The sequence below is a fragment of the Excalfactoria chinensis genome, chromosome 4, assembly GCF_039878825.1.
Source record: "Excalfactoria chinensis isolate bCotChi1 chromosome 4, bCotChi1.hap2, whole genome shotgun sequence".
In the NCBI taxonomy this organism is placed as follows: Eukaryota; Metazoa; Chordata; class Aves; order Galliformes; family Phasianidae; genus Excalfactoria; species Excalfactoria chinensis.
The window spans coordinates 43,166,825-43,179,963 of record NC_092828.1 but is presented as its reverse complement, the minus strand read 5'-3'; the positions used below and the strand labels follow the sequence as shown (position 1 = coordinate 43,179,963).

Genomic DNA, 13,139 nt, shown 5'->3' with positions numbered 1-13,139 from the left:
TTGGATACAGGGACTTCTGCTTTAGCAGGAGACTGACTGTGAAGCTATGAGGAAGACAAAACCTGGCAAACAAGCTGAAATGTAAAACCACATTGCATCCTTATGGTTACCTGAACTGCATACCCCAACATGTTTCAGGGCCATGGTATCCAGGTATTCCTAGTACCTGCTCAAAACACAGTGTGGTTTTTTTCCCCACACATTTTTTACTCACTTTTACATGGGATGCTGAGTGCTTTAATCTCTTGCATGACACAGCCAGAACCAAGAAGCAACAGGCTCTTCCTATTGCTCCTAATATATACTTATGGCTTTACTAGGCTATTAAAATCAATAGGGAAAAAAAACTGCAAACAGGCAGGTCTCTGCTGACCTTGACTCAAAAGAGGAAACACCCCAGCTCTGCAGCTGTGATCACAGAAACCAAACAGCTGTGCCCACCCTGCCTTCCTCACAGTAACTCAAAAAGCATAGAGTGAAAGCAAAGGTCTTAACACATTTGGACAGCTTCTCTCAAGCTTACATTCCAAATCATTACTTGACTGCACCTGAACTTTCCCGCTTGATTACTAAGAAAGGGACAAGAAGGCTGAAAGGCAAATCACGAGAAGATGAGAAACAAGTTACAGCTTTGATATAACTTTCGCTTTAGTCAGAAGCAGAGACAGACCATAGACTTACTCACTCTAGGGGAAAAGAACAAGTAGTGTTCATTCATTTCACGCACTGAGAAATTACAGTAATCTATGCTTGTGATTTGACTCTTCCAGACAAAACTGTACTGTTACTGGCTTTCTACTTACATAATTTTTTCAGATATAAAAAGGCAACGAATCTAGGTTTTGTAAATAAGTAAAAGAATGACCTATGACTATCTCAAACTTACTCTAATCTTGTAATGCCAGTTGCTTAAGCTAACAAGTCAGCTGAATTACTTTGTCCACTGAAAAATACAAGCCAGCTTTGCAGTACTGTCAAGAAGACAGTCGATCTCAACACTGAATTCCAGCACAAGAGCAGAGCAAAAGGGTGAATCCTTGCATGGTTTGGGATAGTCCACAACATGCTTAGGAAGACTACATGCCAATGTTGTTACCAGTGGCAACAGGCTAGAATCAGCTTCCCCAGACAACACCTCCCACCACATGCTACTTACCAGAGCTGTTCCAGAGGGATGTAAGGCTCTACATAAGCAGCTGTTGTTTGGTTCCTGATTGCTTCTCCATTCCAGGTGTCTTTATCCAAAAGCCCAGGTCCTCACCACATTACACAGCCCCAGAGGATGAGATGCACTGATACAGAGCTAGGATGCACCTCAGAACTTCACAAGGCTGGTCAGCCTTATCCTGCTCACAAAACATCAGCACAGAATTAGACTCGAGGCAAACAGCATCCAACAGGAGGACTGCCTAAGCCTTTGGCTCCCAAACTTGGCCTGTGTCCAGGCAACAACCACAAGAACTTCAGGCTACCATCATCATCACACTATGCTCTCCCAGTTTCAGTTTTAATTCATGATGGGCACAGGACTTAATGAGGATTTCACAAGCACATGGCCACCAGCTACAGACAGAGAATTGCTGCCTATGCATGGAGGTGCACACATTTTAAAGGGCCAAGCAGTACATGCCTCTTGTCTACAACACAAGTCTCAGATCTCCACAGAGCAGTCAATTAGCTGAAATCCCTGCAAAGATAAGTTCAAGGTACATCTATTTCTCCACAAGCCTATGAGAGTAAGCTAGATACAGATTCTACAGGGCTGATAATCAATGGTGAAAACAAAACAGAAAGGAGAAGCTGATACTAAACCACAGAAGAGTTAATCTTGTGGGCAGAAGATTAAAACCTAGCAAGGAACCATGATAGCTTGTTAAAAAATGAAATACTCTGTCTAATGTTTGCCTCTTTAGTCATCCCATTCCATAACAACTAGGCTAAATCTGCTTGTCTTTTGGCCTATAGATAACCTGACCAGTAAATCAGAGACAAACAGCACATAATTGAGAATCAGTCCATTTCAGATTATGGAATATACTATTTATTTTCACAAGTAAGAGGATGAACTCCATAATTCATTTGACATTTCACCACTGCCTTGAAATATCATCTTTCTACTACTGAAAATGAATTGCCTAGCAGCTGTGTTATATATTTTACCTAAATGTATATTTAGACCCATCATGTGTGCAGTCTATCAGATTTGTAGCCATTTTAAGGAACAGACACGGTTGCTATTCAACCACATGCAGGCAAGTTGAGAAAACACCATAGTAAATGCCATTCGGGTAAGCAGAAGAGTAGTACAGGTGAATGAAACAATTTCTTATTACCAATTCATTATTTCCAATCCAGTAAATATTATCACTTCTCTGAATTTATTCACTCCAACCTGCAGCTGCAAAACTCTAATGCTCAGAATCAGTTTGCCTTTATGTTCTCCATCCACTACAGGCAGTACAAGTGTTGAATGTACACTGAATCATTCTGTACAGCCTCAGCTCCAGCACAGCCTACCGCAGGCCTAGACATAGGGCTACCTGATTATTAAGTCAGTAGTATGCATCATGGAAGGGACATGAGAGGGGAACAGTGTCTATACATAGCTCTCTTTTTGGGGCTCCTATTCCATGACAGAAACAACTCCATTCTACTTTCCTCAGCTGGATACTAACTGCGGGACACATTGAAGAAATAACAATTCTTCCAGCTATAGGCATTGAGATAGTGTTTGCTAACAAAATGAACTGTGAAACTCAAGTAAACAATCCTTACTTTCATTACAGTTGCCACCAACTCTACATGTTACACCATGACCCAAGGGATGTCTATATTCCAATAAACAGAGAAGGTATTTTCTCCCTGTCACTGTACAATTACCTGGGATTAACACTGCCCCCTAACCCAAAGGCTGCTCGGGTCACAGCCAGGAATCAGAGCATGCTATGCATCTCCTATCTTCTCTTTGTCAAGGAACAGCTGGGAAGATTTTGCTGAAAATAAGCTCCTGTTTCAGTCTTGATTTGGTTTGTTTTATGTATTGCTACCTCAAATATCAAATAAGGCAGGACTTCTCAGGTCTGACACTGCTCCTATCAAGTTCTCACACCTGTCACAGGAGGCAAGGAAAGATATTTATGTCATCTGGAAGGACAGCAAGTCCTTAGAAAAAATTACTTGTGCTAAAACACAGCCCTGAGAATTACTGAGCACCAGTGACTCTGCTTTCTCAATATAATGTTTATTGCACACATAAGAACTACTCTCTTGCTGACTATGAAGTTATTACACATATGATTTATAAAACAGTATGTCCTGAAAGAAAAGGCATTTCTCTTACCATTCCCACAGCATTAGGAATCTACCTGATGTTCGCATAGCAACAGAAGACTGAGAAATAGGAACAGAACCCGAAGCAAAGCCTGAGAATCAGCATCTTGTAACATAACTGCTTCCACAGCTGCACAGCCAGGAAAGGTACACATTCCCACAGACACACAAGATCACTTCCCTTGCTGCTCTTTCCCCTACCAAGGCTCCATGACACAAAACTGCTTTTTACTAATTTAGTTGCTGTGTAGAAAGGGAAAAAAAGAATCACTCCCAAGAGCTATAGCCATCTCAAGTAAGAGGGGGAAAACCACAATGACTAATTGGCTGAAGTGCATTTATTCTGGTAGGTCAGCTGGCTGTAAAAGATGAAAAGGCAATTTTCAAGCCATCAGAGTGCAAGTGCTGATAACAAGGGAAGCATTCTTAAGAACATTTTTATTACTCAGAAGTTAAAAGGAATGACTAGAGCAGACCCAAAAAATGATTCTTATGCAGAAACATACTCTGAGACAAAAGAAATATAACTGTCCCCTTAGCTCTATTTTGACACGCATAAGCTAGTCTTTCTCTTGTAGTTTGAAGTGCCAACACGAAACAACACACTACAGTAATTCTGTTACCACCAACACAAGGCATATCTTCCATTCATGTGATCACATCCACAGCTCATTTGGAAAATCCAAAGAGAATCATAACCAGTTGTGTGGGTGATCTGAATATCATCTCCAAATCTGGAGCATGACTAAATTCTCAGAGGAACTGTTAAACCCTTGGGAGCACACAACTGAATCTGCTGTGGCAATGGGGACAGTGTTATGAACACTATCTACCCTGCCCACCAGTCTCTAATGGCTTAAGCACATAAAACCCACAATGTTCTATGATTCTATGTTGTCTCTCTCTATCCAGAGAGGAGTTAAGAATAGCAGTGCTTGCATGGGTATAAAACATCTCACACATCCTAGAAAGAAAACAATCCTCTGGTGCCTCTAGCTGCAAGAAATGGGATTGCTAGCTCTCCCTGCAGTGCAACCGGTAACACTGTACCTTGTTCCCTAGCGACTGCAAAGGACACACTAAGATGGTCTGCAACAACACACTTCTGTTAGCCTCCCTGCTAAACAAAAAATTCCACCCTAACTCAAGTGGATCAGTATCAGCTCCCCAAATCCATCACATAAAACAGCAGAACCTGCATCTATGTCCTTCCTTGAGCAAGTCCTGTGTACTAAGGGGCTTTGGACAAAGCTGTATTTTCCCTCTGAGAATTGTGATGATACCTACTTGCCTGGACATGCAAGGGCTACATCTATGCCCTCATCACAGCTTCCAGCCACTCCTTCCAAGTCATCTCAAACCTAGGGAGCCTGAAAAATCCAAACCCCTTAGGGATCCTAAACTTGTACGTAAATCTCAGCTGTGTTCTGTAATTTTTTTTCTTGTCTAAACAGATCTTAGAAGTACACTGCTGCTTATTCTTTTCTGAAGAGGAACCAATAGAAGAGACAAGAATAATTCCTGCCCCCAGGTATTGGAACGGGATATTTGTACTGAGCCTTCTCTCAAGCCTTCCTCAGAGAAAATTTGAGCCCAGAAGGTGCCACTAGGGACCAGCATAATTCAACAGTTCTCCCTCCACTGCTAGAGACATTCCTGTAGGGCATTTTCCATCTAACACAAATAAATGACTGGCTAACGTGCTATATAAACACTTTCACAAGCCATCAGGAAGATGTTCAACAGGGGAGAAATCAGGTTTTAAAGAAAAGCACTTCATTATGTTTAAGAAAGGTTTTTCTGTAGTCTTGGTTCAGCAACATCTTCCCAAGACTCCCTGATGCATTAGGCCGGAAGGTGGCCTTGTGCTCAGCAAGATGACCCCTCCTCTGTGGGACTACTGAAAACAAGCTAGCACCAATGTGAATGAGTATTTCCTTCGGAACTCCAAGTGTTTCAGTAAAGAGGAACAGCAAAAGAGACCAGCAGCAGAGAACATTAATAATGACCCATGTGATTAAGAGGCAAGAGTCTGAGAACTCATCAGTATTATATGGCAACAGCACTCAGGTTTTGTGGTAGAAGAGAACTGCACAGTGTTTCTTAAAAAAAGAACAAGCCCCAAATAAGGGTGGCCTGGAAAAAGGGTACCCTAAAAGCTGATTCCTACTGTCTCCTGAAGAAAAATGCATTCAGTTCCTGTGAAGCTCACAAGCTGCTGCTGGCAGAAAGCAAGGTGAAAGCAGCTCAAAAAGCTGAAACACTGTTTTCTAGAGAAATTGTCATCTATTCTGCAGCTCTTTCTCCTTTGTCGGTTGCTATCTTGCTTTAGAAGCTTTTAGAAGCCTTTGCACTGTCCTGATTCATCCCTTAACTAGTTGACTGCCATAAGGCCACAACTGCTCCAGGAGAAGTGAGTTCGTACTTCAAAGCAATAAAAGCCACTGTAAGCCACGTATAAACTAATTATAGTCTTAACTGGGCTGAACTAAGTGCAACACTTTGAAATCAGTGCTATTTTGTCCTATTTCTCCTTGCAGAATAGCTCACATGCATCTATGGTGCACAGCACAGACATATCAGGTAAACATAAGCTCGAAAGAAATCCTCATCCTGCCAAGTAACTATCTAATAAGGCAAATAAAAGCAAGAAGGTGCACTGCAGTGAGGGACAGCACAGCTTCCTGCCTCATTCTGCTCACAGTTCCCACAGTAGTACCACATTGCAAGCACTGCTCGCCTCAACACACAGTCATGGTTTTCCTTTTGCAGTGGAAACTTCCACAGTGGGACCTGGCAGCTCTTTAAGGAAAACTACCCATTTATTTCAGCCTTGCAGTCACAGAGCTGCAATTTAGAGTTCAGGTAACTCTCTGGGTCACCACGCAAAACAACCACTTCCAGGAAATAAAAACAAACAGAGTGGAAAACATGAATAAAACATATTCCATGCAGAGCAAAGAACAGCTTTTTATCACAAACATAAAACAACACTGCACAACTCCACAAGGCACACACCAAAAGAACTAACCAGATTAAAGAGTAACTTTTTAATGGGATGCAGACCAAAGAACATTTTATGTACCAGAAAAAAAAACCTGCCATTTTGCTGTATACGTTTGTATTACTAGCCAATCCAACAGGAGAGTAGCACTTCATTTACTAAGCAGCTTCTGCTACACATACTTTGTGTGACGTATATCTCTGTAAAATTACTTGCTTGCTCAGAATTAGGCATCCTTCTGTGGAAGCTGTGCCAAAATACAGCACCTTTGCAAGAAGCACCAGTTTTCACTACTACAGCTCTGCTAAACTCAAGCAGGGTTTTCCTTCTCGGGGACTATCCCTCAGTAACAAAGGCTGAGTAACTTTTAGAACTCCATTTAGGGCATCCTTACAGCTCTACACCTGCTGCTAAGGAACACGGGTGCACCACAAATGGTAGCAGTTTCCTGTCAGCTACCATTTAAGAGCCAATTGCCTGCAAAGCTGTCCCTCTCAGGAGGGCAAACAGCCACTTACAGCACAAGTCTTGCCCCATACCACCTGGTTTTCTGCATGAAAACAGATGACTTTCTTCTCATTATTCATTCTCTTTCAGCCACTTTCCAAGATGGGCAGGTGTTTCAAAGAATTAGCCCCCCCCAAGAATGGATACCAGTCAGAAGACAGGCTCATTCTTCAGCTGCTCTGCAATAGCGAAGCCCACAGTAGCAGCTCAGAGGTCAGGTAGAACTTGCATTAAATTATCTGAACACAGACAACACATCACATTAAGTGCCAGTACTCAGTGCAAAAGAACAGCCACACTGATCACCTGCATAAGATCCAGAGCTTCAGAAGTGACGCTAACATACTGGTGAGAAAGAGCTCACCATCTGCATAAACTCTCATACCATAACACAAGTTAATACCACAATCAATGCTGGTAGCTGCCAGAAGTAATTCTAATATGTTAACAAAGGAAGAAAATGCTTGCCAAGCCTGAAAGTGTGGGAAACAAAATAGCTAGCTTGGCACAGCACACATGAAGGCTCTAACCACCCTAATTGCTTTAGACCCTCAGGAACAGGTAGCAGCTGGCTGATAGCTGTCTCCTGGTGGGACACTCCAGTGAAAACAACTCATCAGAAACTAACACAGCAATTAAAGTATCTCAAAAGAAACACCCATGTCTCTGAATGAAGCCATCAACCTACTGCTAGCAAGCATGGTCAGTAAAGACAGCATCCATGCAAAGCATCTGGATAAAGACAGATTTAAAACCTATTGCAGAGCTGCTGTGCAGAGCCTGGTAACGATTGCAAATATTTTTACTGTCAAATCACTTCACAGCTGCAGAAAGCTCACAGTCTCCACAGAAAATCAGGCTGCCCCTGCAGATTGGACCCTTCTGTTTCACCCTTAGTTCTGGACTAAACTCATTTGGCATTCACTGACAAGCACACTCCAGCAAAGCAGCCAAATTAGATTTCAGGAAAGGAAAACAGTGAACACATACCCTTTTCCTTTGATAGCTCCAGAGTTTCGTCACTACTCTTAAGAGCTGCCACAATGTTTTCTAATTGCAGTTCCATTTTTTCAGCTTTAAATCATTTGTTATTGCATCTTTTGCCCTAATTTAATAAACAGCCTTTCCACAAAACAAAGTATATCATAAAGCAGCCACTTCAGGGACTTCTTTTAAAAAAGAACTCCAAAGCATAGGCTCCTCAGGTCCTCCATAAAACACATTTTCCTTTTTTAAGGATCCATCTGACATTATTTTGTTGCTTTGCCCCAATACTTTAATACCCCATTTAAAATGTATAGCAATGCATCAGGCTTATTTTCCCAATGACTTTCCAGTATCAATATGTAAGCTAAAAAGTAACAACATACTTGTATACATATCTCTAACATTACACACATGCATCCATTTTAAGATCTGTTTTGCATTACTGACTCCCTGCCACCCAGATTGCCTTACCTTAGCAGCCTGTCCTCACCATAACGTAACATCCACCAATTTATTCTGTCTACTTGCAGACTACAAATAGAAACACTGAGTTGTGTCTGTTTCTAACAGCAGATCATGATTCCTTAATCAATAACTAGAATGAGATCACTTGACTAACTCTCATCCTTTCAACTCTGAACCACTAACACCTGCAAATCACAACCTCCTGTGGAATACCTCCCCTCCCAAATGCATTACACCTGCACAATTATGTTTTCCAATCACACTGCTTCTACTGAAGAAACAACACACGGTTAGTTTGCCAGTGTCTGTTTTCCTTTAAGTCATATTGACTTACACTACCATATTCCCATCCTGTAATTCATTATTGAATGAATCTTGTTTGATTTCTCATCTGTCTTCTCTGGGACTGCTGACAGGCTAGCAAGCCTATCAATGAGCTCTAAACTGAAATGAGTTCTTGGTCCAGTGATCAATTTCCCTCTGATTGTCTTTCTGCACATGCTACAAAGAAGAGAAACAGCATTCACCATCCAAAGGCAAATTTCAGCTACAAAACATATGTGTCACACTCAAACACAAACCAGATAAGGGACTTCTGCAGCAGAAGCTGTAGCATCATTTGCATTCATCAGCACAAGCCCTTCTGATCCTGCCTTGGGTGCTCAGTCACCCCTGCAGCACAACTGTACTTACTGGGGTACAGCTGCTGCTTGTTATACCGGTCCTACCAGCTGGGCACATGTCCTGAATTTGCTCCTTAGCAAAACCCCATAGGTCAAAGCCATTAGTCAGCAGCCTGCAGAGGATGTTTCAAAGGTGGGCCTAGATTTCCATCTCTTATCTCTGCTTTAAATAGAAGGATATGCGTAACCCCCACAGGTTCATAGATTCAGTTTTATACTTGGTGTCTGCTTTTTTAAGTTAGTATAAAAGCTTTCATCAAAAAATAATATTTTGCAGTTATTTATTCTATGTCCTTTTATATTCATTCTCTGTACAACACAAAACATCCACAAGATTTTGTAGATTATATACAGGACTTTGAATTCCATTTCAGCACCTGGCCTCCTACCACAATACATTATTGAATGTTGCTCATCTTTTTGTTTTTTAACCTGCACTTGCCTTCATTTAAAGCTTAAAACAACACAATTGGACAGTTAAATAAAATAATGGCTAGTAGTGAAACTGTAAGCTGTCTGTTCATGTTTACTTTTTCATCTAAAGAGAGTATTTTCTGCTAGCATGACAGAAATAGCAATTAGTTCTTCAGGCCATAGAAGCTTTACTAGGAGAACAACATAGAGAAGGCTGATACTGGCTTAGTTACCTAGCTCATTTTCTATAGTCCATTCCCCAAACAGCTGCATTTTGGAAGCATTTTGAGAAATAGTTATAGTTTCAAGTCCATACTGTTATAATTACGTGGATGTTGAGTGGTTATTAAGAATCATTTAAGGCTGACAGACCATATTCTGGTCTAGCCTCTTCAACCCAGTAAGTTTGGTTTCGTTTTTTTTATGAAGCACTTTATGCAGCGAAGAAGATTTGAGTCTAAATTATTGAGAAGAATAAAAATGTAATTATATGAAGACAATGTCTTGTGCTAGAAGAAATCTCTATGCTCTCTAGAACATAGAAAGCGATTTGCACAAGTCTTGTCTTCCTCATCTGTATTTTGCATCACTTTGGGGAGTCTTTTTAGAAGTTGTTTCTACCAGATCTGTATGATTAAGCATACTAAGCTTTAGCTGGAGAACAACTTAAAACCAGCAAGATATTAGGAACTCCAAGTACAGTCACATACCATGCTTGGAAAGCATGTCATACGTTACCTTTAATCAGTCTTCAAAGCTCAGTAGGAATACGTGCTCCTTGATAGTCATTCCTGCCCTTTTGCCTCTTTTGTCTAGTGGAGGGCAAATTTCCTCTGGCATCCAATGACCCTCCAGTTGAAGGAGGTGAATGCAACATCACCTATACATGTGGGAGGTATGCTTTGTAGTATGTTCTGACTGCACATGAAGGCTCAGAAAGCTAAAAAGCTTGGAGGCTGATAATAGTCTTCTGTGACTGCAAAGGACAAACACAGATTAACCATCGTATAAAAGTGGCAGTGTGCTAGCATTTCTCCAGAAGAGCCTGATGACTCTGCAGCAGCTGTGTGTGCTGAGCCCTCCATCTAGAGGGGAGCTGCTGGTTTTGGCTATATCAGGGTAGGCTGTGCCTAAAGTAGGAAGTCAGCGTGCAGGTTGAGATCACGGATACCAGCATTGGCCATTTAGATGCTGCTATTTGATCATTAAAGATCGCTTCTGCTTTCAAGCTAGAGCTGTTCGCCTGGCCCTCCTGTCAAATATGGTGTGGTTGTTTCAGTACAACTACTTCTTGCTTTCTAGAAGTCGCCCCTGGCACGTAAGAAGACATTTGCAAAGCAGTTTTGCACACATCTCTCCTTAAAAATCTAGGTGCGTGTCATTATTCTTTTAGTAAGCACTTTCTATGTTCTTTCCTGTATCAAGGAACCTGATTCAATAGCAAGGACTTTGAAATTGGGAAAGTACAGATATGCTGTCAGCCTGACCTTGATATCCTGAAACCTAGTTAACTCCTTTTCTCCTTGCATGCTTGCCCTGAAATTTCAGGCTGGAAACTTGCAATGCACTTCATTATGAGGGCAGTTTACAGCAAACTGAACTACAGTTTGCAAACAGAACTTCCCATTCTAAACAGAACCTCCAGAAGGACAATCTTCATTTTCCACAGGGAGACTTCCCTGCATGAGTGTTGTGGCAGTAACTATTTCAAGACCAAAATAATGACCATGGGCTACACTTGCATCGTACAGCATAGAACTGGTGGTGAGGTTTGGCTAAGCCAAGAAGTCTGAAAAACTAGAAAGTGTGCAGTGCAGGCACAAGGCTGGGCTGTAGAGATGGGGGGCACAACTAGCCCAGACAGAACCATGGCAGCAGCTGGTGCTGCTCCCAGTGCCAGTGCTGGCTTGATAGGGATCTCTGATCCCATGCTCCAGTGGACCTGTCCCTCAGCTCTGCTTTGCTGCTGTAAATGGCTCATGATTTGGAAAAGATCCAAGGTATAAAGCTAAACAAATGATTGAATATAATTCCCAACAGAATGGAGAGAAGCAGCCACAAAAGCCTCTGCAGACTCAAAGTTTAAACACCAACATCTTAAATAGAAAAAGACTAATAAAATCTGTTACCATTTTGTGAATGCCAATATCACAGTGTCACTCTTTGAGAAGGAAGTTACGTATTTACTATTAGCAAACAATTTTTTTCCAGTTGCTATCTTTTCTATCAGTCCCAGTGCCAAGCAAGCCCTTTGTGTTTATCTTTGTTTTGGAAACAGTGTCTCTGTACAACTGTTCCGTTCAAATTCAGATGGTCCTGAAATTGCTTTTTTTTCCCAGAGGGGAACTGCAAAATGATTGAAGTCTTGGCCAAAAAAAAAATACATATTCTGTTGCAACAAGGTGAAATTACTGTTACTGCAGAAGCACAAATCATTCTCCTTGTAGGATTCAGCAGACAATAGCGTGTGCATCTAAGTTAGCCCCGTGTTCATAAAAAAACATATGTTGCATGGGTCACTAGAGTACTGAAGGGCAAACGAGAACATAAATTGAGTCAAATACAAACATAAGCAACCTTTGTGGATAAGCTATGCAAACAGTGAGCCCACTTAGAGCAATGAGGCAGTGATGTCTGATCCTCTCCAGAGTAGTTGTTAACCGAGGTTATGCTGAATATTTCCAGCTCTAATGGTGTGAGTAGTTAAGGAAGTGAACTTAAGACATCACAGTAGTTCACATCTCAGGCCCAAAAGAAATCCCTTAGCTTTACTAAACTGAACAAAAGCCTCATCACAAGCTTTTGAGAGCATGTTTTTCTGTTGATACTCTGAATGGGTACCTGTCTTACACTGTCTACATAAACATGTTTTTTTTTTTCCTACTATATAAGGCTTCAAAATAATTGGGAAAGTTTTTAAAGAGATGCCTTAAAGGTAAACTGGAGATAAAATCATTTATCCAATGATTAGCCAAAGTCAACTTTAAGTTTTGATGTTGTTGATTAAGAGAGAGTGGCAAAGATGCATATAGCACAGTCACAGTACATTCTTGGTCAGCTTGTCTTCTACTGCCACCTATTGAAGTGCCCAGCATCTTTCCTGTAGTTAATACATTACTTAAATAAATGTACTGCATTGGGAGATAAAGCAGGATGCCCCAATCAGTAAATATGCCAAAGAACGCAGAAGGAAAACCAAGGCATCACAGCTGCAGATTTTGCAAAAGCTTTTGATTGCAACATACCATAATTTTCTGGATTTTGAGATAAAAAATGAGGATGAACACAGACCAAAAACATGGAAATAACGTGATGCAGAATCTTTACCTTCTAAGCTGCTGCTACAGCTCTAATTTCAACAGCAGGGATACCTTTTGCTGAACTATCAAACTTCTGCTGACCTACAGAAGAAAACAGAGTGCCCACTTGCCTTCCAATATTTGGTTCGTGTTATGTTCAAAAAATTTACCACAACGCTTGTCCTTACCCCGCCTATTTTCCATGGCCACTTCTAACCCGCAGAATACCAGATAATTCTGTGTTCTGCTGTACCAATGTAGCAGAACAGTCGGTATTTTCTTAAGTTAGGAATTAAGACTTCCACTTCTCAGACAGAGAAGCAGGGCACAAAAGAGCTGAGGAGCTGTTTCCTCAGTTTACATTTTCAGGGGTTGAAACAGACATTTCTAATACCTTGAATTATTTTGCGTTGCTGCCTTGGCGGCAAAGAAAAGCCAACAGGTCCCTCC

General features: G+C 41.3%; 1 protein-coding gene across 1 annotated transcript in view; it reads right to left on the bottom strand.

The window, feature by feature from the left end:
* ARHGAP24 (Rho GTPase activating protein 24) overlaps nucleotides 1-8,381 on the bottom strand; it is a 196,473-nt gene extending 188,092 nt beyond the window's left edge. The window contains exon 1 of the mRNA XM_072334912.1: nucleotides 8,300-8,381. The gene's annotated coding sequence lies outside the window, so the exon portion shown is untranslated. The remainder of the gene's footprint in view (nucleotides 1-8,299) is intronic.
* Between the last annotated feature and the right edge of the window lie 4,758 nt (nucleotides 8,382-13,139).